Below are 23,787 nucleotides of genomic sequence, written 5' to 3'. Positions count from 1 at the left end.
TGAACCACGCATCTAAAACACTTTTTTGTGCCAAATGTAGATATGTTTTTCTGAACTTCTTGATGTATTCTTGTAGTAGATTTCTTACATTTAGTGTTGGTTACTTTTTATTTAGACGAAAACCGTTTTCAAAGATGTTTGAACCGTTTTGTTGGGCAATAAACAAACCGGCTGACTGTGGGTTCAACGGGTGGCAGGACCATTTTGTAGTGTCATTGGAGAAGGTACTTAGGGGGGGGGGGGTCAAAAAGGGCCCAACTAATCCCGAAAGCCTCTAGGTCAAAAAGCAACACAATCAAGATGGTTCTGTGGAGAGGTTGGCTGGATAATTTTTCCCATTGTGCCGCCTGGGCCTGCATGTAAAAGTAACGATTTTATAGAAAGTTGTTTACCACTCTGCAATGGTTTCACAGCGAAATTTTAGTTGTTTTTACCATCAAAATAAAATTTCTTGTTTTCCTCTTTTTTTAAACAAGAACTGGGTGATTGTTGGTTTTACTTCTCTGTTTTCCAAATTCACAGTTGGTCCAAGATTGTTTTACCAATAAATGTTAAGAGCGTGTTGTTCTCTTCAAACATAATATGGTTCTATGTTCGAGTTCACATTGCCTGTTGGCCTAGTGCGGGACATACTGATTTTCTCTGTCCGTCTTGGCTTCCTAGGTCTTCCCATATTGACAATAATAATAAATATATGTAGGTCATTCCGAAATGGGGATGGTGGGGGGGGGGGGTGAATTTGCCCTTCAAAGTCTCGAATATCTGATAAGTTTTACAATAAAGTCAACCTTGAAATTTCTAACAATTATAATCTCTGTGAATACTCTCCACCTACCACCGATATTTCCGCATTCAAATCAGTAACAGCAGACACCAGGGTCTTCCCATATCCTCCTCAAATATGCAACTGTCAGCAGCTTTTGTGTCGCACAGAACGATATAGATTTTTTTTTAAACTGAGAACCTCCTAGAACGTAAGCACAATCTCCCTTCGAACAATATCAATAGTGTCTATGTATTATTTTTTGAAAATGTTACATGTCTTCAAAATCGGCAATTAATTCAAATGCTTGACGGTGACATCCTGAGAAAACGGGGGTTAATGTTTGCGTGCAATGCTGGAAAAGCGATAATTGATTTCCTCAGGATGGGTGTTGGCCATATTTTCGTGATGTCCACTCTTGAAAACTGTCCAGTATCGTAAAGCACCCATTTTGTAAATACCCATTTTCATCGAATTTTCCTGCATAATAACTGCACTACGACACTGTTTATTTCTTTGATACTAGGACCACAAAAAAATTCGATGAAAGCGAAGAGTGTAGGCCTTTATTGTCAGGGGCGGATCAAGGGGGGCCCAACAGACCCGCCCCCCCCCTTTTTTCGCGGACCGCTGAAAAAATAACTTAAGGGAAAGCCGTTATAAGCCCAAACAAGAGTTACTTTTTTTTCAGTGAATTAACGGGTAACAACGTCTCTCAGACACTTGGGAAACGCGTCTGAGAGCATCTGAGTTTAAACATTTTCCTGGGGGAGGCCCCCGACCGCGCGCCTTGGGTGTGCGCCTGCGGCGCTCACGTGTTCGGCCTTCGCCCTCACCATTTTCGGGCTTCGACCGCAGCTGCGCTGGATCCGCCCCTGAATGTGGCATATCAAGCCAGTTGTTTATGAAGATCTTCTCGACTCGGTCAGTGTCAGTACATGGTCCGGGAGCCTAGCATTAACCCATTTGCATTGCATATGAGATAAGGAGTGCGAAATTGGATTTGGTCGAGGGTAGACGCAGCGTATCCGATACCCCAGCATTATTGATTGACATCCCAGGCTGCCTTCTGACCGTGGTGACCTTATACCCGGAGTACAGATTTGCCAAGGGTGCCAGCGGCAATCATAGAAAATATTCTGTCCTGCATTATTAAGAAAGAATGGCCACATTGAAACAGGAAAGAAAGGAAAGGGGATAAAATCACGTGACGTGCGCATGCATTTAAAAAAAAAGTCATTGTACATACTTGCATTTTTTTTTTCATTGTACATGCATTATCCAATTAGAACACCCAAATGAGTGCGTATTTTGCACCCAGCGCGGATTTTGTAACACAGACATATCAGGGTAGTAGTATTTAAATATTACTGCCCTGAGAAGGAGGTGAGAGGTGATCGCCGATTCGCCATATTTATTATGATGTGGCCGATGTGGGCTGCAGACCGAGCCCCAGTCCTTCCCTGTATCAACGTGACCGAACGCAATGTGCCCATGAAGCGTGGTTCTATAATTTCATAGGATGCACACTATACGACAAGTTTTTCCCAAATATGAATACTGGATGAAATACGTTTAGCAAGAGTAAAGATAAATACGTATTTTTGCTTTTGATGCTTATGGACAGGTTTCACACGAGTTACCACTATAATCCGTTGATTCTCTCAATCTGACCATTCTCCAAGGCAGACATAGCATAGCTCTGCCAGTATTGGCGTCCCTTGCACGTACGTGCATTGGCTGTATGATATACTCAAATGTACGTAGCAGGAATGCTCGAACAAAATGACGTTATAGTGGCGATTTCCTAAACATCGTTTAGTTTGCTGCAATGTAACCCAGTTTGGTAGAGTGAGCCGAGAGAGCGGTCCACCTCGTGACGTCATCTTAATGGCGGCCAGGCGAATCGTGTTTTGACATTGATTACCACAAACGATGCAAAACAGTGATGAGGCCGAAACGAACATTGTTATAATTTTGTATTAGAGTGTGAAAACATAATAAAATCATGTTTAATGGGCAAAATCCATCTGGCTTCAAATCATCGTATGCACGAGAAGGTATGAAATATAGACTGCGAGGTGATGTGCACTCTAGGCAAATGTAGTTAAACGGACATTTATGTAAAATATCAGATGCGTTACGTATCGTTTTTCACCACTAGCTCCAATCCAATCTCGGATGCTTTTATGGCAATGATAAAATGGTCGAAGCCATTTGGATGTATCGACAATGTGGTTAAAGCATGCAAAAAGATTGATGCATGTAGATGTAGATGTGCGCATGCATACATTTATTAGGCAGGTTTTGTAACCCTACGAAAGGCCGAAGTACGAACTGCAAAAGGTCTGTCTTGTCATCAATTCCTGTGCTTTTTCATAATGCACATCCGAGATTGCTTTATATAAGACCTTATAAGACCTTATTGTCATCATAAAACTGGATGCTATTTAATATATGCCAAATTTGCTATCACATGTTGCTTATAAGCACGTAACGATAATTACCAGCTTTGTTCTTTTTTAATAAGCTCACAAGGGAACAACAGCTCAATACTAATTAGCTAATTGGCATGACTAATTGATGCCAGTAAACAAACGTCGTGGCTTTAATTGTGAGAACTGCGGACATAAGTTCACACTGCTCTGCCAAATACATGTAATTAAGAGAACACGGTGTCTAATTATACTGATTGATTATGCAAACATCTCACCTGCTAGGCCTATTCAGAGTCTTCCAACTTTCCGTGCCCAAAGTGCGCACTGACGAAACCATTATTTTCGTTTACTGCCAGGTCCGTGATAGCGGGGCGAGCAGTCCAAAAGGTTAATTCTTGATATTACTATCAATACGTTATCTCATATAACATCTTCTTTGCACTGACTCACTCACACCTGCAACTTGACATTTTTATGTCAACTGTACGACAGCTATCTTCTTGCTGCAGTATCAAAACCCACAAGTGTTTAAATTTTTCTTCGACACCCTGTATGTCACGACCTTGTCTACCTCCCCGAGGCTGACGAGCAACAAACCACGTAAATGATATATGTAAACTGTAAGCTAGCATCTAAGATCGATAGATCGATACAGGGTGATAGAAATGTTATCATCATTGATAGGTACCCGCAGAAAATACATAATATTTATCAACTGGCAAGAGGATCAAACAAATTCTCTCCGGTAATGTTCGAAATGCTGGAGGACTTGTGAATCTGTGGCAGTGTAAATCGCGGCACTGCGAACTGGGCAATCATGGCGGAATTTTGTTATTTTTAGCTGAAGCCACATGTCAATATTTTTCTACAATAAACTTATGACGTATTTAATTAGGAGTCAAGCAAACCCCCTCACCCTCTCCAAGTTCGACAAATGTTTCTCTACAGTTAACTCGAATGCCACTTAAGTTAAGAGTCAATATCATACTCTCTATCCTCTCTAGATCTATCCTCTCTTCTTAAAGGGAAAACTTGGGCGTAGGATTCACCTGGCGGGGAGGATGATACGCCTACTTTCCACCATGAGCCGCCGTGTAGTATCACACTAAAATGATATGCGGTAGTATATTTTGTGCGAGGCAGTTTTGGACATGACTTATGAATTTTTGGCAGGCCGACGGTTACATCCCGTTTTAGTGCCTTGTTTATAACATTTCATGAGTTGATGTTTTTTAATTATCCGGTTTTGAGTTGCCACGGTCGTGCTGAAAGCCATTTTAGTATGAAAACCAACAAATATCACGCCCAAGTTGTGAGGCATTCGTATGCAGCGGCACAACTATCAGTAGTGTGATCTGCCTGGGTTCAGGTTCTCATTTTACTGGTTAGCAACACAGATCCCCGATTGTCCTGGATACCCTGGCGACTCTTTCATCGACGGGGTCAAAAATGATCCTATCTCACGAAGGAAACTTCCCTGCAAAGCAGGTTTTCGCCAAGCGCAAGTACGATTCCAGATTATCGCGCGATTGCTTTGCTGACATTGGCGCATGGTTTATCTCATGTGTGTATCATCGCCGGGTGTCATCATCTGGTACGAAACCTTCCAACAGCCGTGGAAATTGCCATTCATGGTGGCAATCGGCTTTGAGAGACGTGACTTGACAATGAAAAGAGGGGGGGGGGCAGTGGGAATGTCAATCTAATCAATGCACTTACCATACATACAAAGAAATGACGCCTTAAAACGGAAAGTCTATTCCATCTTGACTGATATATTCGCTTATACTGATTCAAAAAGGGACCGCTTACCTCTTTGAGGAGGGTAAACATACTCTTATCATGATATGCTGGTGCTTATTTCACATGAAGTTAAAGTTCCCGCAAAAGTGTACCATGTTGGCTCCAAGTTTCCAAATTTTTAAAGAGTCAATATTAGGGTGGCCAAATTGACGTACTTCCCTCTTTTACACTTTTTGAAATTAACATCAAACTTCAGTTGAACTCGAAGTTTTAACTTCAGTTAGAAAGTTAACGTATGTCGAAAATGCACATGACACTTTACGGCAGTGTGATAAGTCGACATGACAAAGCAACACGAAAGAAATATGATATGTACTGCTTACTCTTTCATATCACGAGTTTGTGTTGAAATGTACAAATGAAACTGGCAAAAAAGCAACCACTCAAGGCGTAAAAAGCAAAAAACCTGGGCGAATGTAATTCAATAGACCTGGATAATACATACTGCTGTGTAATATCGCACCGTACGACATGGTTTTTTTCGGGCAGTGTAAACTAACCCGCTTCCAACCTCGGAAAGGAACCTGTTGCGTAAACAATGGCAGACTTCCCGACTCATTTTCAAATGTCAAATCACTGCATTTGCAATCAACATATGACCAGTCGGGCAATGATTCCCATTTTGCGAGTCGTCGTGGCCAATTCGGGGAGTTGTCGCCAATTCTGGCGACTTAATTACAGGGCCTTGAAACTCCACGATTCGACTATGCCATGACGAATCCGCATTGCTATAGATTGGATAGTTTTACGGCAATAATGTACACTAGATTTAGCTGTGCCGACGCGTGACAGCATGTACAGCAATTTACACGGTATAAAATGAGTTCGGTGTGTCACTAAATCTTATCGATTAGCGAACGTTGGGACTTCGTCGATGAAATCATGAACAAGGACATGAGCAGGTATGCGCTTTTTTGCGCCAACTTTTTTTTAGAAAACACACTGCTACATTTACATATAGTAGCTCGTAAATCTAGCAATGGCTGACATGGCTTATGCATGATGGGCACAATGAGGCAAGACCACCATTGATTTTTTAAGCCTTTTAGCAGTTCAATTGTCAATGTTTGACCGCGACGCATCAAATCTGAAATTTTGATATGATATTCCGGACAGTCGGGCAAGTAAATGGTGAAAAGTAAACTGGTAGTTGACCACGGAAATTTTTTGATAATCGACAAATTGGACAGACATTGATATTTCCACTCATTTCAGCCAACTGGCAGAAAAATCTCAAAATACGCCCCCTATTACCAAATTAACAAAATTCGAAATTAATTTTTTCATCAAATAATTTCTTTATATCTGTAGACTTGCCACAGCAAATATTTTGTCAATACCTCTCCAAATATGCACTTGAGAGTTAAAAATATGCACTCGTCTAATTGATAGGCCTGGACCCTCCAACCTATGAATATTCATTGGTGGTCTTGTCTCCAATCGATTCTGCGGGTGTGATGAGCGAAACTTCCCGGATTGGCAACAACTCGCGAAACGGGGATCTTTGCATAATGATGATACACTATGTAATAAACGTAGTTGAGTTGTACAGGACTGGTACACTATCGTCATGTCATGATTGTTTTGGCTACTATCAATTTGTATTTTATTCACCCTTCTTCAGATCGGAAATACATGTATTCTAATCGTGGAATTCAAGATTCCATATAAACTTGATGCCTTCTTTGGAATCGAAAGGGTCAAACACTAGCAATAATGGCCGATGGCGAAAATCAAATGGAGGCAAAAGAGTACGTGAACGAGACTACCCCGGTAGTAGCCGAGGGAAAATGTTTGTACAAAGCTGTTTACGCCGATGTGTTTTATTTGTACATGTTCGGCATAACTCCCGTAGCCTTCATCGGTATTGTTCTAAACTGCCTCAACCTGATTGTACTGAGCATGCGTGACATGCGCAGTTCGTCTACAGCTGTATTCGTACTGCGCATCATCGCTGTAAATGACGTTTTCTTTCTCGTAGTTTGTGTTGTTTATTTTTTCATCCGGCACATGGTGATTTATCTAACAAAACCTGAAGAAATCTTCGCTCTTCGAGACTTGCACATCGGTCCTATAATGTTCTACGCAACGCTACCATTTTACTTCATTACTCTTCAGACTAGAAACTGGTTGGTCGCGCTAATTGCGTTTGAAAGATTTTTGAATATTTCGTTTCCACTATGGGCAAGGGCTCGTTGCACAAACAGAAATATTGGCAAAGTTATCGTGGGTATTGTCGGAACTTCGATAGTATGTTACGTTAGTCGCTTCTGGTCATTTTACTTTGCCGAAGCAATTAACCCCTGCTCGGGATTGGTTGAGCTCTTCATTCACATTGCGCCATGGGACAGAACATTTGACACGATTCATTACATAATCTTCGTATCGGTTGGGCCTTTAGTTTCCATCTATGTATTAAATATCGCTTTAATCGTCGCAATGAAAAGGGCGAGTCGAAACCGAGCCAAAATGGCGGCAGGAACCAGCGAATCAAAATATAGGCAAGCGGAGAGTAGCCAATTGCAAGCAACAACAATGGTGTTCTCGGTAGCCATTTTGTTTACAATCTGCGAGACCCCCGCCTGCCTCGACAGACTTGCAGGGATAGCGGGCGTCAAGCTGCCCGAAGATGATCTCTTTCTCAACTATGGCAGAAAAGTTGGTTTGCTGCTTATCGTCGTGGATTCGGCTGCAAATTTTGTGGCGTATTTTGTCTCGAATCGGAGGTTTCGCCACAGTTTGTTTATGTTTTTCAAGTCAAAGACAAAGTCAGGCCCAGTTTAACTCAGTATCCTAAAACACCTTGGTTCCACAGTTTTGATGGCAGCTGTTATGTAAAGTGCTGCGCTGACAATCAATCAACACTGGCATAACAAAGGGGCATGTTGTTTTTTACTGGTTGGTACAGGCGTTCTAAAGACGGTACTGCCGTAAACAACAATATGTTCACCATTCGGATCTGCACTACAATGCAGAGATATGCATGTGCCGTGTCTTACTCTGTGATACAAGCACGACGCATGCCTAAGGCAAATTGGTTATGCTCTCAAAATGATGATCGCATCGGTAGAAAAACCTTTAATGTTAGTCATCATACGTCCAAATTATCTGCAACTGGATACATATGTCTAGCTACAATGATCCGAACATGATGCGCGTGATGGGTTTTGTTTTCCTGACCAAGAGTTCTCGTCAAACGTGAGTATATACTGGTTGTTTCTCCGCTTATTGACGGATCCGAGACGACATATTCTCCGGGAGGATTCTCCGCTCATCTTGTCGGACCCAAGAAATTTTTTTTCAGTGAATACTTCGCGACCCGACATCACGGTTTCATTTACTGTTTCGATGACTTCATTCGACATGGAAATGGCAACAATGGCAATAGCAGTCAAGAACGAAAACAAAGCAAATGAAAACGAGAACGAGACTACCCTCGGATCGACAGGAGATTGTGCGTACAAAGCAGTTTACGCTGATGTCTTTTTCATGTACATGTATGCAATAACTCCCGTTGCCTTCATCGGTATCGCCCTCAACAGCCTTAACCTGATTGTACTACGCATGCGTGACTTGCGCAGTTCCTCTACAGCTGTATTCGTACTGCGCATAATCGCCGGAAATGACATTTTCTTTCTCGTCGATTGTGTTGTTTATTTCTTCGTCCGGCACATCGTTGTTTATTTGATAACGCCTGAAGTGATATTCGGCGTCTGGGATTTTGATATCGGCCCAATGATATTTTATGTATCACTGCCATTTTACTTCGTTGCTCTACAGACGAGAAATTGGCTGGTCGTCCTCATTGCGTGTGAAAGATTCTTGAACGTCCTCTTCCCACTGTGGGCAAGGGCTCATTGCACCAAAAGAAATATAGGTAAAGTAGTCATCGTCATCTTTGTCACTTCAGTGACCTGTTCCGTTCCTCGGTTCTGGTCGTTTTACCTTTCCTCGGGCATCAGCCCTTGCACGAATTTGGTCGAACCTTTCCTACAAATTGCACCGTGGGACAGAACATATGACACCATTCATTACACCCTGTTTGTGGCTGTTGGGCCTCTTTGCCTCATCTACATGTTGAATATCGCCCTAATCTTCGCGCTGAAAAAGGCGAGTCGTACCAGAACTAAGATGGCGGCCGTACAAAAATCCAAGGAGGCAGAGGGCAGCCAAATACAAGCAACCGCTATGGTTCTTTCGGTGGCCATTTTGTTTACACTCTGCGAGACCCCCGCCTGCCTTGACCGGCTTGCAGGGATAGCTGGCGTCCAACTACCCGAAGATGATCTCTTCTTCAACTATGGCAGAAAAGTTGGTTTGTTGCTTATTGTCGTGGATTCGGCTGCAAATTTCGTGGCGTATTTTGTCTCCAATCGGAAGTTTCGTCGCAGTTTGTTTAAACTTTTCACATCAAAGTCGGGTCCAGTTTAACTCAATAGCAATACCGAAACTGTTGTTAACTGGTTCCACAACATCCATAATGTTCAGGCATATCCATTTTTATGGCTAGATCTGTTTTCAATTCATCCTGTCAGAGATCTCTGAGAATAGGCTACAAACAGAGGAAGGTACTGTCGACACGTACACGGGAACACATCCGGCCTTCGCCGCTTGACTGCGCATGCTGACATGTCCAACACGTTCGATGTTACCTCCTCGGTTAACCGTAAGTAGTTCAAAAGTTATCTGACAGACGCCCGTTGAGAACACATGCTCAAGACAAGCGCAGGGAACCGGCGTGAAGCGGCATTATTTGTCAGAAACGCCCCTGCAACACACGCCCCTGTCCACGGCTTGTCCGCAAATTCTAACTGTTTTAGGGTGTATCTAAAAATGCAATTTGACACCTGCCGTTCAGTGTACGATTTTGCTGTATTCTGGGTGGAAGTTTTGATTTATTATTCTCCCGGTATTATCTCTTGCACCGGATTTGTTGTGCCCTTTACTTACCTTATAGCCTTTGTCCAAAAATTATGTTTTTGCTATGTTCCATGACATCATGCATGTACATTGTACATCACACTACTTTCGTAGCCGGCGGTCCTCTTTTTCTAATCTACAGAGTGGCCCATAATCATTTTCCCTCGGACAATGGATACACAATATTATTCTATTGCGCATGGGAAAATAATTCTGGGCCACTCTGTATATACTGAATGTGGCGTTTTTCATGGTTAAAAAAAGGCGAGACGAAACCGGGCCAAAATGGCGCCGGGGTCGAGCCAACCAAAATTCAAAGAGGCCAACATCAGCCAGGCACAAGCGACAGCTCCATGGTGTTATCAGTAGTTATGTGCGACACCCCGGCCTGTCTTGATAGCCTGGCATTAGCGGGCATCCAGCTTTGTGCATATGATCTCTTGATAAACTATGGCAGAAAAGTTGGTTTGTTCTTATAATTAATTGTGGTAGACTCGGCAACAAATTCTGTGGCGTATTTCATCTCAGTTTTTCAGGTTGTTTAAATCGGCGTCGAAGTGTGTCTTGTTTGATTCGATAATTGAGTAATTTTCCTCCAAATATGGGCGATTATACGCTTATATCATTACTGTTTACATAACGCTGTAGTTTTCACTCCCGGTACAGTAACTCCACCCTAGACAATCAAGCATGATTTGCATAAAATATAATGAAAAAGATGCAGTCTAATTTAGAAAATTTACCAACGAGCGCGGATTTTCGCTGGTTTTCTTGTGAGGCAGCCATATTCCCAGGGCTCCTATCGCACTATTATCCAGGGCAGGCTGCTCGGTAGGTTGGAAGTTGATGAGATTCTCGGCAATCATCAGGCGAATTTATTCTCTAGGGTGTACTCGGTCGGCCATAGTAGACACACCAGTGAATTAAAACTCCTGAACTTTAGAAACTTGCGAACTTGAGAAATTATAACTTTTTTGGACATTCAGGTGCAGTCTCCCAATGAATGGGCCAGCTACATTTGCTCCGTAGAGCAACATTTGCTCAGTAAACGGTGTCAGTCTTATCACTAAGCAACCGTTACCAAAGGTGAGGCTTGGAGGTTGGTTCAGGTATTTTCGAAAGCAAAAATTTTGGAGATTTCCGGTCGACTGCGCATCTCAGAAGTACCACGAACGAATAAGGTTCCGCTAGTCTCTCATCCGAAAGCCGGTGGATCACTGACCCGCGCTTATGCCAATGATAAAAAACTTTTTATAGAGAATACTAAAATAAATTACTGTTAGCTTCAGCGTTATCGGGACGATTTCTTGAACATTATGATAATGGCTGAACAACAAACGCCGACAGCAACCAGTGCGTTAACATAGCAATGTTATAGAACGGTGGTCGTAATCGGTTGATATTGTTATCGTTAGCATTTTGAGCATATTATTCGAATCCCTGGAGTAAATTTAGACATCGATTTAAATTAGCGTTTCTACTTTAAATCTACCTAAAGATTCAGCGATAACACAATTTTATAGCATTGACAATGAAAACGACATTTTAACCAGGCGGGAGCGTTTATCTTTTGGAGTATAATACAGGGTGTCTCAAAAGTGTTGATGATGCCAATCAAAGCCCAAAATGCAGCCTCACCGTAGCCTAATACCAATAGGTCCCACGGGGTGGCGCTAAATTGGCCATTGACATCTACGACAGAATTTTGTCGTAGGACGATCTTTCTTCGGAATCAAATGCTTTCAGTGCTGTGGATTCGACGAGACAAAATTGATAACTGTCAGTTTTTCATAACAGTGGCCTATTTTATTCATAACGATTTTATTGTTATTATGTACTTACACAATTGAACATTACATGTAAGCTTCCGATAGGTGGCCAGTGTGTACACTCCGGACGCATTGGACCGGCCTCGGCCTGTCGCCATAAGGAGATCCAGTTCGGATGACGCAATGGACCGCCCCTGGAGCCAATTCCGAGGCAGACTCACAAAATGCAATTTGTGAGTCACGCGGCAGACTAGCCTCATTGCTGCTGACGTCGCAGTTAAACGAATAACAAGAAGATACATGTATTTACTTAGAAAATGTAAGCCTGGGGCGAGTGTAGGAAATTACATAGGAAGCTCTAGATGTCGCCGAGTATACATTATATCGGTTATCTACCTTTGATGTCACGAATTTAACTAAAAAAACGTAAAAGTAAAGAATGTATTATACTCCTCGGGTCGCAATTACATGTACGTATGAGCTTGTTTATCTCCCAGAGAACATCCGCTACAAGTTCAACATGTTCTGACATGGCTATTGTATTAAAGGCGATTTAGCGGAATCTGTGGAAACTGTGGAATCTATGGAAACTGGGCGGAAACAGCCCAAAAGCAGTTGAATACCGATATAGAATATCTGTGTATTTATTAAATACACTATACATTTGTAATATTAGCCACATTTTGTCTCCTCCCCACACCGGCCGAAGTGGAAATGGTCCGATATAGACCATTTGTTCTCCCAGTGCTTGACAAATATCCGCGGTTTCCTCTGAATCCGCAGTTTTCGCAACTTCTGCTAAATCGCCAGGGCCTTTCGACATGTTGGGTAGATATCATAAGCTCGCAACCAATTACTTGATCACATTCAATTGGCACGCATTGCTGATAGTACTATTAGGAAAGTTATAACATGTAAGTGATACAGTGTACGTAAATATGTACCAACATGACGATTTTTTAAGACGCTGGTTGCGCCCGCCCACGCCCCCCCCCCCCCCCCCCCCCGCGTAAATGTTACAATAAAGCCAATGTGATATTGTACGCGAAGATGCTGTGCATGTTTGTTCTTGTGGTGAATGTCATCTGATTCCACATGATAACGCAATATTCTGGCGATAATGCTTACGGTTCTTTACCAAAAAAGGAAACAACATGGGGAAAAAATGTTTAAAGAAATTCAAGTTACATTCTTTAAAGTCGAATAAGCCGAATTTGTGGTAAGACAACATAGCAACCACACACCAATATTCAGATTGCATTTCTCCACCAGTTTCTTGGTAGAACAAAAACCTCGCAATAACTATCATCTCAGGCCTACGTACCGTAATTGCCATGACATTAAGCACCGTGATAAAAGGCACCGCGGCCTCGGGGAAAGGTATGATTGTTCATGATGCCATATACAGATTTTAAGGAATTAGGAATCCCAAGGAATGCCACAGTTCTGGTCTGCAGTTCATTCTTTTTTTTCCACTTTAGTGCTACCACTGTGACCGTGATCTCACCAACTTGACAGAACATTTTTTTGCATGGTTGCGATTTTGAAATCGATACCATAATCTACACGCCATGATAGGAAAAAGATGACGGAATAGTAAAAAGTATGCAACACAGAAGGGTGTGAACAATTGGGAATGCACACAAGTAGGACAGGGGTGGATTTGATTTGTCACTTTGTCATTTTCTTGCATTTCGGAGTCAGTTCCGTGTGGTCCCTGAGAAATTCTTGTTTTCCAGATTTCTGAAAATCCATATGGCCTTTTCCTGGTGCCATAATACCGGTTGTAGTGTAGGTGCGCGACAAAGGAGTTCACGGGAAAAAGCCTCCATGACGCGTCTGACATTTACGGCGCCCACGAAACACTAGTCGTGATAGATGTAAATATAGCAACGATTGGAATAAGCGAATAAAAGGAAATGTATTGGCTGTCGGTTTGTATTCAGAGTTTACTGTGCATTTCTATTACTTATACATTTATATAAATTGGAAATATAGATAGTTAGTTCACAGCGTGTTTGCGGGAAAATGCATCATTCTTGAGAAGTGCAGCATTCTGGTTATCCCCCTTTGTTTACTTCGGTGGTCGTTTCCATGAAAATGACAAACACCACTGCCGTGCCAGCACCACAGAAAGCTTGCCGTTCTGGGAAGAATTACGATGATGGAAACCTTGAAGTATTCTAAAATGACAAGTCCGGTGCAAAAATACCCTTCGCAGGGCTCGGGAAAATTAATACATACACCACTTGTCCTGATAACGCGCGAGCATGTGTGCAAGCATTATGATTGACCATTGGCGTCGCCTGGCGTTAGAAATAGGAAATAGATGTATTTGAACCAACAGTAAATAGATACATGGACGAACGATGCACCCCTTTAAGTTAGACAGAGTGAGGTACTTAGCTCCACCCATTCCGCTGCTTTATATAACTCGCATCCCCGTGTCCCTAACCCACTCTCACATCCTATATTTTATTTCCTTGGAGAGCCACTCGACACTTCCTTTAAGAAAGAACATACCATCTGGTACCTAAAGCACAGATCGGTTGATATTCGCCACATGTGTCTGCGATCCGTTTGGTGAACTCCCCTTTCTCTAACCCCAACAAGTTAGTGCTCCGTGTCCAGGCCATTCGGTCTTCGTCAATATCCACTGAAAAAATAATGTGTGCATTGTGTGCATATCTTTCCAACGAGACGGTCGTCGCTTGGATATCTCGCGCACGTACAAGGATGCCCGGTAGCTCACTCCGCCAGGTGGAAGCATTATTGAATCTTCCACCCAGCAAAATTGCACATGCGAGTTACCCCAAACATCGGACAAAAATTAGGCTGTTGAAAACGTTCTATAGACACTGTTTCCGTAACGCTCTAGAGTAAGGTAAACGTCTAGAAAAACGTTGGTTATCTCAACCTTTCTAGTGATAGACACTTCCAAAATACTCAAAGACCGGCAGCCCAGGGCCTTCGGGGTAACTGAACTAGGTACAAATAATCGAGTGTTGGAGTGGGTGTCGGGTTATTTGTTTCGCTATCTTCAACTGCCCGCACCAGCTGCCGAGCCGGCAGACCGTTCCTTGTCCTAATTCTGTGACCTCTTCTGTATTCCAAGAAGTCCCGGGGCGAGCCTCGAGTACTCCCCAGTCGATATCCTCTCGCACCCGTTCCAATATGCATACACCAGCCCCTCTGGGTTCAGCTAGCCATATCAACTCGGGTTTGAAGTCTACTTACGGAGTTGACAAGTACTTCGTGAGTGGGGAGCCAGAAAACAAAAACATCTCGTGATGGTTTCCTGTGGTGTGCGGTATACCATGATAGTACCAAGTGGGGATACATGTACTTATAAAGAGTAACATATTATTATATCTTCAACACTTAGAAATACAGGCGTTTTCTGAGCTTCTGAAAAAAACATTAAAGGTTTTTCGGCGCCGCGTAGAGGTTTTTTGGTAGAATGAAAACCCCCAATTGGTTTTGGAGATTGTGAAAAACCTCAACTGGTTTTCACTATGCTAAAAAACCTCTACGGGGTGCGTATTTGAGTAGGCCGAAAAACCATTAAATCATTTTCAACAGCTGGAAGATCTTTATTTCTTAAAGTCCCGAACTTACAGTCAAGCTTAAGCCGTTTAAGAATGAACTTATCTTGGATCATTCCAAGATGGCTGCCTGTAACGGCCAAATTTGAAATCCGACCGTTAGGCATACCGACATGTAGGGCTGAGATCACTATTAACTCTTTAGTGGTATCATGGGACGCACGTAACCATTATTTTACGTGTGATGTCAGTTGGTAGGTGTTTGCCAGCACAAATCTGTTGCACGATACCACACTATCTTTGCGAGTTTGCTAAGAACACCAACCACGAAATTAGACAGTACAGTCGCTGGTTTGAGCTCAGTATGCTAAGTCAATATAAAGCTTTAAACGACGGTGCGCAAGCCTGTAGGACCTTTTTATTTATCACTTAACATGAAATCTCTTCCAAGGCGAAAGGATTACAGTATATAAAGTCGGACTTATTTCAGAAATGTAATTCCTTTATCGTGGAATGCCAAGTCGTGTTAAATCCTTAACGCTCAAACGGATTAAATTTGAAGCGATTTTGAAAATAGCTTGCCCGAGATAAATGACCTGAGGAACATATCGAGACCACTCGCAGGACCATCAGCATATTCTCTCTAATAATTGGCTGTAAAAATACGAAATCAATTGTCAATCACTTGACTCATGGTTCTCCAGTGACCGACAAGTAATTGAATATTGACCAAGAATCCCCTTGTTGCTTGCCCTAATTACTTATTCGGGTTGAGGCGAGATTGTCTCTGTCCCGGCACTTGTTTGATATCATGAAATCACCATCAAGAACCTGGGAGTCCCGTTTCTATTATTGCAAGGGAGGTCGACAATGGCATTGTAGTTTTGAAGGGTTGACCATAGGCACCATTTTGGCTAGAACTTCCAATTCCTAAAGCCATTAGAACTCTTTCAAAACGTAGTGGACGCCAATTTCAACGGTGGGAGTCAGTTCTAGGCATCAGACATAAGAGGTGGTGAAGCCGGCCAAGATGATGCGATCAGATACTTTTGAAAACAATGTTCTGGTAACCTACGCTGAACATCAGATAGTAAAACAAAGTTTTACTATCTTCAACTGCACGCACCAGCTGCCGTGCCGGCAGACCGTTCCTTGTCCTAATTCTGTGACCTCGTGCCAATTACTGATCACGGTGACAGCGCGTGCAGTGATAAGCTGCCATAACAATGTTAGAAGGTGGAACATTTTGACGAGAAAGCCAATTACTGAATTAAAGGTCGTTCGAAGCTGGCGGTCTACCGGGGTTTGCCTTGGTTACAGCGCCGGGAAAGCACATTTAAATAAGAGAATGTACCTATCATATTTTCATAAGGTTTCGTCCCGTTATGCTTCGCCCCAGATTTTGTTTATCTTGCTGTTTTAACGACAGCATCACCAATGCAAAACGAGCCACTTGGGCAACAGACCGTCGCTGTTTTAAATGGTTACGCCGTCCGTATTTACTGGTGGTCCAGGAAAATAGAAATGCAGTTATACACAATGCCACAGTGCAGTAATCATGCATACGAATTTGCTGAAACTTGGCAGTGCTGAATTTTTTTTCAGTCCGTACTTACACAATTGGAATTTTTCAAATTCAGTTACAAATTTCAAATTTTAAACGAACGGGTTACTTTAATACAGCCGCTCTAGTCTCGCACCCTTTACCTCATTGTTACAACAGAAACGACGGTGTTGTACGGTAACGAGAAAGTCCATTGCACCTTGCACTCTTTCGATGCACCAGGCATCGTTCATCATTTTAACAGAACTAATTTGATGCCGTTAAATTAATGAGGCAGCATCGTTTCGAGGTAACCGAAACCTGGCGATGACGTGTGTTGTTTTGATTGTCATTTCCATGCGAGAAGACAATAAATATCTTGCCTCCATAACCCCCCCCCCCCCCCGACATTAATCAGGTTGGTAACCTCGCTGTAATCGGATCGGTCAAAGCTACTCCCCGTTATGACACACGACGCTTTGCCAATTAAGCGTTATTTACGCTAGAAACGCAGCAGTCTGCGGAAGAGAAAAGGTTTGGTGAGGAAATGGTATTTAGCAAGAAAGAGGACAGTGGCAAATATGGTGTTTACTCTTTTTGTTGGCAATACGCCCTTCTCTACATTACCGAGCAGGTGTCCGCCAATCCAATCGCGGACCAGATTTTTACCCATAACAATCATCTTCACGCACTTCCAGCGTTTTGACCTCTTCACAAAGATCCTGCGCACACGGTGCACTTGATGACTGTTCAGGTCTTTACGGAAATGTTCGGAAATTTCCGGATTCACGGAAATGTTCGGAAATTTCCGAAAGCGACGCAAAATTTCGCCAATTTATCGGAGTGGCCCTCAGCGCAGGATAGAAGGGTGTTTTGTACATAACTCACTGCACCATATTTGTAAAAAAATCCCGACATTTTAAGTCAAAAATAAACATGACTACAAGTACATTTGTAATGTATTTAAAAATGCTTATAAGTTGCTGAATGATGTAATTGTATGGTATTTGTCTGTTTACAAATCACAATCTAATGGAACTCCAATATAATTTCTGAACGCCCACTACCCCGTCCAGCCTCCTAACAGAATAACAATTACAGTTGATCCAGTCCAGTCATGTCCTGGATTAGCTCAAAAATGACTTGGATCAGTAATTACTTCTTTTCATGGGCAGAATGCGGAATGCCTGTTACAATACTGAATTGCTTGCAAAAACGCTACCAACCAGATTGCCTACTGGAAAGCTTCTACTTTTCGTTAATGGTCTCCATTTTTCTTTTGAACACATAGGTAACATTTTATTCGAAATTTCCTCTATCTTCCAACTTTTTCTTCGCACCCTGTATGACCTAGTGGTGACGATTATCCCCCTCCACAGAACATCTGCAACAACGAAGTCTTATAGCAACAGTGTGTGAAGACCTAACTCAATATTATTTCTGGTCACTTGAGGGACGGCACAGAGCCTACTTCACAGTATAACGACTACTGGTGCATGAGTGCAGGTAGTGGCCGGGGCAGTGCCGACTGTTGCATAGCCACATGTGGTCAGTTGGGACAGAGCCGATTGCACAGTTTTACCACAACTGGTGCATGGACACATGTGGTCGGGACAGAGCCGACTTTACAGTAGGCCTTCTGTTGTTGCATGACCGCAGGTTGTGGCTGAGAAAGAGCCGAATTCACAGTATCACTAACTACTTGCGCATTAGCGCAAGCAGTGGCCGAGAAAGAGACGCCATTGTTGCATGACCCCGCCCGGGGAGTGGCGGGGACAGGGCCGACCTCACAGTTACGACCACTGTTGCATGGCCACATGTGGTCGGGTCAGAACCGACACGTCCTTAGTTCGCATGCATAGAATGACAGAGATGGATATACGCCATCATTCGCATGCATTCACAGAATGACCTTAGAATGAATCAGCTCGGAGAAAAACCGTAACTCCTCCAGTTTTGAAAAAGGCTCTCCAGTGTGCAAAACGACTCCTCCTTTAGAAATCTTCGCCACATCTAAATTAGGCAAGTTTCACAACCCGTGCGAACAACGCGGTGTGAAGTACGAAAGTCCATGGTGTCACCAATTAAGTCCTGTGCTGATCCATCGGTTTATGCCTGTTTCGCCTATTCCTGTTTCGCCTATTCCTGTTTCGCCTACAAAATTCCTGTTTCGCCTATTCCTGTTTCGCCTATTCCTGTTTCGCCTACTTTCCAGTACCCCTACAATAAATCGACTCTCCCACGGGGAACCTCATGTCCATTTTATGGGGAAAATGTGAGGGGACAATTGGATGATGTTAACGATGTGATGACAATTTGACTAATCAAATGCCATCAACTTTGTTATGCCATGACCGTTTTGAAAGAGTCACCTTGAAAGCGGGGACAGTCCGGGACTTATTTGACCATAGGACCATAGGACCATACTGACACACAGTAAAAACTAATAAATTAAGTAGAGTAAAGCAGTCGTTTATTTTATGAAAACTGAATTCATGAGTTTTTGATAAAAATACATAATATTGTACATTCTCATAATTATTTGATCAAAATCAGCTGTAAAACCCATGTCATAATATACATGTAGGTCCAGCACATATAAAGTCAAACAAGGTGGAAAATACATATCATGATATTATGTCAGACAAGGTAACTGATGGCATCAACGTAACTCATTATGTCCCTCTCTCCATTGACGTATTGTTTCAATGCGTACATATGTGGCTCTCCTCGGGTTTGGTCGGTCAGTAAGGGACGGTTCATATTCCTACGTCTGTGGGGAGGTTAGCAATACATTTGAATAGGCGAAGCAGGAATTAGGCGAAACAGGAATAGGCGAAACAGGAATAGGCGGAACAGGAATAGGCGAAACAGGAATACACCGATCCATCTCCGCGACAATCGTAAATCATTTTCTATGTTTCGTCGTACGGTCCTAGAAATCGGGGAAATTTTCAAACAAGGGTCGTCAATAAAGTACATTTCATTTACCTCGTACATCGTCCGTCGTAGCTTTTCGTAAGGGTTGCGAAATCTGCCAATGGGGCCAGAGGGCGATGACGAGTTGAACCCATCCTGAAATTCAGGTTTTTGATACTCTTACGCCAATAACAAAATATCGAGATAATATCTTTTAAAATATCGAGAGGCGGAGCATATTGAAACCCACTGGTGCCAAGATGAATTGAACCATTACCCCTTCGCTGGATGAGCACAAATCGTTTACCACAAAGAGTATAAACGCAGACAGACATGATGACAGTCCTGATTTCCCCAGTGCTTTTGAAGTCAAGATATTTTTACAGTGATAATGATTTCGATATTGATTTTCTATATTGATTCGAATCTTAGTTATCACAGACTGTTAATGCTTCATGTATCTTTGCGATGAGAAACTTTCTCAAAAAAGGTAGGAGTCTTTTGACGGGAATTTGATGTTTAAGAAGGGAAGAAAGCTGCTACGAAGCTTTCGAACGAACCAAATCACATTTTAACAAACAAAGATCGGAGATGAAAGACCGGAATAGATGATAATCACGGTTTTATAATGACTATTTCGCCACCCGTCTGCGGTGGATCGTCGGTGCGAATTACCAAAGAACGAATGAATAAAGGTTTCGTCGCTTGCGTTCATGTAACTATACCAATAGACAGGTTCCGCGGGAACTCCGAAGGTCTGTCGTGTCATCAACTCGTGTGCTGCATTATTTTACGCGTCACTCGTAAATCTGTATTGATACAGTTTCGAATTTCGGAACAAGGAATTTGGGAAATAAATAAAAGTGCATTAACCATGTTAACTTTATGGAACATAGATCGTATTTCGTCGTTCGTACGTGTAGCTCTTCGTAATGGTTGCGAAATTTGTCTATTGGAATGGGAACGACCACCTGACACGTACAATTGGATCAGGGCCATACAGGAGGACGAAAATTGGTCCATTGTGGTTACTCGTCAGGTAACTAATAAACTGCCAAGGTTCTGATTGGAATAGGGTTCGTGATAGTGATTGATTTTGTTCGATTGACATACATACGGTACGGCGACAATTTTAGTCTTACATGTACATGTACATAAACCTGGGCGTCCTTTCGCAAACGGAGTTTCAACTCCAGTCATATACATATAGTTTGCTCTGACAGTATGGAGGAGTTTCAAAATAAATTGATTTAAAATTCCACCTGATATAAAAATAATGTGATGAATCTGAAATCTTTGAAAACTGTGACTGGTATAGTTGTTATTGAAGGGTAGTACATGGTAAAATACAACAGACATCAATATTTCAACCCAATAGAACCTGATATCTCCGTCAGTCTTGACCGAAACATCTTTTTTTTATTGATGAAACCAGAGTCTTTCAATGAAAGCCTCTGATGAAACCCTCTGAGTAGAACCTCGGAAGCGATCTTTTTTTAATTCAGAAGCGGAGACGCTTGACTCTTGCTATCCCGGTGACGTTTCGGGCTGCGGACGTATTGACTGGGCATCATTGCATGGAGGAGCGCGGGGCGCTTGCTCACTATTGCTGGTTGACCGATCGTAAGCGCTCGCCCAAGGAAAGCAGTAATAAGTTAAATTTGGTTATCTCAAAATTGCGCGTTACCAGTATATTTAAGTGCAAGGTACATCTATGTCTGCGGCTAAGTGCAAGTACAAGATAACGCGCACGACATAATACTGCAAATTGGATAATTTCCATGTTTGCCAACCATTCGCTTGACATGAATTGAAGTGCATGTGTCTACGAAACTAGTTTTGCATCCTGATCTTTCGAGGATCTATTGACATATCGACGCCATAATTCGTAGCTAATACATGTAGCTAGTAGAAATTGAGTCGAAAGTCCCCGCCACATGCTAGGGTACCATAGAAACAGATTGCCTAATTACCGATGTGCTAATTAGAGAACTTTACGTGATAATTGTCAGTGGTCCTTTGAGGTTTACTAGTCAATATGACGCCTCTTACTCTCTTTGTCAAGACCGCGCTAAAGGTCATATTAATATCAGAGAGCACGTGGTTACAAATTGATTGAAGATCGACCGACATTATCTAATAAAATCCATCACAGTGTATAAAGCGCCCCGCAAATGAGAGATTTAAAAAAAACCCACTAGACAGATTGATCTGTTATTTTGATAAAGCTACGCGCAGACGACGGAAAAAATGACGAAAACATTAGTTTCGCGCCAATTTGTCCGTCGTCGTGTGCGCGTGACGAAAGCCATACCGGAACAATTCTATCGGATATTAAACATGCAAAACATGCAATATATTTTGCCCTGAACAATGTTTCTGCCCAATCCGTATCACACAATGCAATCAGTGGACATACGCTCGTGAGATACAGTGCCCCTCAATGGGGTACGTGCATGACAAATCCATAATTAGGTTCTTCCTGCGCAAATTGGCCAGATCTGGAAACGATATTTGGGTTGTTCGTTCGAGAAACCAAGGCGTGCCTTTTAATTCCCGTCCTTTTAACCTGAGGTTAAGGTAATTACCAAACGCAGCCGATTCTATGTGAGCTTGTTGGCCTTATTCAAAGTTTTGCTTCACATTTGCTTTATCCTAATAGCAATAGCAAGAAGAAAATGTTTAACTAGCTATTTGCTATAGAGTAGCACTTAGTTCTAATATTGAATATTTATATATTTTTTTGTAATTGAACAAGTTCTAATTCATTAACCGTCGAACTTATTTTATTATATTGCTGCTGCCTGAATTATTTTATTACAAATCCGTACTAAATATTCCCCGCAAACAAAATATGTTAATCAGGTTGATAAAAAATCAAATATTTGTTGAAAAATCAAAGAAGGCCGAGGGCCCGTCAACACCGCCGTCTACGTGATTTATAGAGAATATGTAAATTTGCATAATGTCTTGTCCTTTCGCAAAAATCGCAGTAGCTCAGTTATTATTGCACGTATAACGATGAGAGAGGTATCATTTTGTTCGTATTCGCCGTGCCTTTAATGGCAACCCTTGCAAATGGCTGTGGTTCAATTGCAACTGAGCACCATGCGATTTAAAAAACACACATATATATATGGGGTTGTTTTGAGTTGTTCATTTTTCGCTAATGCTAATAATCACAGGAGGGGCACAGCCGTAAGCGATCTAATTGTTGATCTTGGCTGTGTCCCTGGCCGTTATTTCCACTGTTAAAAATCTCATACATGTACTTTAATTATTATGTTGGCCAAATAAATTAAAAATTAAAAATTAAAAATTACACAGTGATAAACTGTGTGTTGCAGCTACGATAGTCAAATTTCCTCCCGCAGCCGCAATCAGTCCTTTGCGTTAACCTAACTACCGGGAAATTCATGAAAGTAAAAACTAGCACTGTGCCCTCAGTTTCCTTGGTATTTGAGAGAGTTCCTATTTGTGGGGTTTTTTTTTACGCCTGTACGACTACTAGTAGGCCTAATTTGCAAATTTTCAGTTTTATAGTGTCACATATAGGTGGCATCACAAAGTGATTAGTCTCGCGCAACCGAAGAGGTCAGTGAAGTACTTTTTGCTCAGAAATGACAAATTGGGTTACTTTCAATATAGCCCCAGAACAGATACCCGCTCGCAGATGCCCTGAAAGCAAAAAAGAAAAAGAAAAAAATATCCCAATGGCGGATTCGAACCCACGCCAAAGGATGCTTCCAGATTGCTGAAGAAGTGTGCGCAGTTAAAGCTACACCACGTGACCATGATCAGCCAATCAAACGCCGAGAATTATTCTAAGTGTCAGTTCAGTTTGGGAATTATAAATTCGCTACCCGCTCTGCTTTATATAAAATCTATCGTTTCACACCAAGGAAGTGTGTGTACGTTCTCAACCACGCCAAGGATGTGCTGGCTTTTTATTCCAATTATCATAGTGTGGGAAATATTTTTTTTGTTATGAATTCAGGCACGGCGTCTGTTTCAATGAAATGATACAAACGATAGCGTCTACGCCTACTACGACTTTAAAGGTCACTCACGATGCCTAAAGCCTGAC

At 42.2% G+C, this 23,787-nt stretch overlaps 1 protein-coding gene across 1 annotated transcript in view; it reads right to left on the bottom strand.

The window, feature by feature from the left end:
• Positions 1-23,787, bottom strand: part of LOC135501822 (voltage-dependent calcium channel type A subunit alpha-1-like) — a 348,627-nt gene that overhangs the window by 323,839 nt on the left and 1,001 nt on the right. The window lies entirely within an intron of this gene.

This window comes from Lineus longissimus, chromosome 17 (genome assembly GCF_910592395.1).
Source record: "Lineus longissimus chromosome 17, tnLinLong1.2, whole genome shotgun sequence".
Lineage (NCBI taxonomy): Eukaryota > Metazoa > Nemertea > Pilidiophora > Heteronemertea > Lineidae > Lineus > Lineus longissimus.
The sequence above is the reverse complement of the archived record's forward strand: the minus strand, read 5'-3'. Positions and strand labels throughout refer to the sequence as shown.